Source organism: Arachis hypogaea, chromosome 10 (assembly GCF_003086295.3).
Source record: "Arachis hypogaea cultivar Tifrunner chromosome 10, arahy.Tifrunner.gnm2.J5K5, whole genome shotgun sequence".
NCBI classification, from domain to species: Eukaryota; Viridiplantae; Streptophyta; class Magnoliopsida; order Fabales; family Fabaceae; genus Arachis; species Arachis hypogaea.
The window spans coordinates 47,954,298-47,956,891 of record NC_092045.1 but is presented as its reverse complement, the minus strand read 5'-3'; the positions used below and the strand labels follow the sequence as shown (position 1 = coordinate 47,956,891).

The 2,594-nt window shown below is 34.3% G+C and overlaps 1 non-coding gene across 1 annotated transcript; it reads left to right on the top strand.

The window, feature by feature from the left end:
* Positions 1–958: 958 nt before the first annotated feature.
* Positions 959–1,062, top strand: LOC112719429 (small nucleolar RNA R71). The gene has a single exon (XR_003161731.1). It is a non-coding gene; the product is annotated as a small nucleolar RNA R71 (small nucleolar RNA).
* Positions 1,063–2,594: the final 1,532 nt, after the last annotated feature.

Sequence of the window (2,594 nt, the reverse complement as noted above, 5' to 3'; positions counted from 1 at the left end):
CATCCTCTTCAGAGGAAGAATAGTCTTCAGAGCTTATGAATGGCAGAAAGAGATTTAATGGGATCTCTATGGTCTCTATATGAGCCTCAGATTCCTTTGGATCCTTAATAGGAACTCCCTCTTGTTTGAGAGATGTCCCAGGAGGTCTTCCTCACTAGGATTTTCATCCTCCTCCTCCCTTGTGCATTCGGCCATATTGATTACATCAATGGCCTTGCACTCTCCTTTTGGATTCTCTTCTGTATTGCTTGGAAGAATACTGGGAGGAGTTTCAATGACTTTCTTACTCAGCTGGCCCACTTGTGCCTCCAGATTTCTGATGGAGGATCTTGTTTCACTCATGAAACTGAAAGTGGCTTTTGACAGATCAGAGACTAGATTGGCTAAATTAGAAGTGTTTTGTTTAGAATTCTCTGTCTGCTGCTGAGAAGATGATGGAAAAGGCTTGCTATTGCTCAGCCTATTGTGTCCACCATTATTAAAGCCTTGTTGAGGCTTTTGTTGATCCTTCCATGAGAAATTTGGGTGATTTCTCCATGATGAGTTATAGGTGTTTCCATAAGGTTCACCCATGTAATTAACCTCTGCCATTGCAGGGTTCTCAGGATCATAAGCTTCTTCAGAAGCTACCTCTTTAGTACTGTTGGATGCATTTTGCCATCCATTCAGGCTTTGAGAGATCATGTTGACTTGCTGAGTCAACACTTTATTCTGAACCAATATGGTATTCAGAGCATCAATTTCAAGAACGCTTTTATTCTGAGGTATCCCATTATTCACAGAATTCCTCTCAGAAGTGTACATAAATTGGTTATTTGCAACTATGTCAATGAGTTCTTGAGCTTCTGTAGGTGTTTTCTTTAGGTGGATGGATCCACCTGCAGAATGGTCCAATGACATTTTCAAAAACTCAGATAGACCATAATAGAATATATCTAATATGGTCCATTCTGAAAACATGTCAGATGGACACCTTTTGGTCAACTGCTTGTATCTTTCCCAAGCCTCATAGAGGGATTCACCATCTTTCTGTTTGAAGGTCTGAACATCTACTCTAAGCTTGCTCAGCTTTTGAGGAGGAAAGAATTTATCCAAGAAAGCCGTGACCAGCTTATCCCAGGAGTCCAGGCTATCTTTAGGTTGTGAGTCCAACCATATTCTAGCTCTGTCTCTTACAGCAAAAGGGAAAAGCATGAGCCCGTAGACTTCAGGATCTACTCCATTCGTCTTAACAGTCTCACAAATCTGCAAGAACTCAGTTAAAAACTGGTAAGGATCTTCAGATGGAAGTCCATAAAACTTGCAGTTCTGTTGCATTAAAGCAACTAGTTGAGGCTTAAGCTCAAAATTATTGGCTCCAATGGCAGGAATGGAGATGCTTCTTCCATCAAATTTGGACGTTAATTTTGTGAAGTCACCAAGCATTCTCCTTGCATTATTGTTGTTGGGTTCGGCTGCCATCTCCTTCTTTTGTTCTAATGTTTCTAAAAGGTTACCTTTAGATTGTTGTAATCTAGCTTCTCTTAGTTTCCTTTTCAGGGTCCTTTCAGGTTCAGGATCAATTTCAACAAGAGTATCTTTTTCCTTGCTCCTGCTCATATGAAAGAGAAGAAAACAAGAAAAGAAGAGGAATCCTCTATGTCACAGTATAGAGATTCCTTTATGTTAGTAGAAAAAGAAAGGGGAGAAGAGTGAAGAAGAATTGTTAGTAAATAAATAATTAAATAGAATAAGAAAAGAGAGGGAGAATTTCGAAAATAATTTTGAAAAAGGGATTAGTGTTTTCGAAAATTAAATATAAGATATAATTAAAATTAAAATTTAAAACAATTAAAAAGAATTTTTGAAAAAGAGAGAGGTATTTTCGAAAATTGAAGAGGGAAAAGTAGTTAGGTGGTTTTGAAAAAGATAAGAAACAAACACAAAGTCAAATAGTTAGTTGAAAAAGATATTAAAATCAAATTTGAAAAGATAAGATGATAAGAAGATAGATAAGATATTTTGAAATCAAAATTTTTGAAAAAGATATGATAAAAGATAAAAATATTTAATTTTTAAAATTAAAATTAATTACTTAACTAACAAGAAACTAAAAGATAGGATTCTAGAATTTAAAGATTGAACCTTTCTTAACAAGAAAGTAACAAACTTCAAATTTTTGACTCAATCATATTACTTGTTAGTGTAATTTCGAAAATTAGATATAAAGATAAGAAAAAGATTTTGAAAATATAAGATTTTTAAAATTGAAAATTTGACTTGACTTGTAAGAAACAACTAATTTTAAAAATTTTTGACCAAGTCAACCCAAAATTTCGAAAATTTGGAGAGAAAAAAGGGAAAGATATATTTTTGATTTTTGAATTTTTAATTATGAGAGAGAAAAACACAAACATGACCCAAAACATGAAAATTTTGGATCAAAACACAAGATGCATGCAAGAACACTATGAATGTCAAGATGAACACCAAGAACACTTTGAAGATCATGATGAACATCAAGAACAAATTTTTGAAAAATTTTGATGCAATCAAAACATGCAAGACACCAAACTTAGAAATCATTAATGCATGGACTCTAACAAACGAAAAAT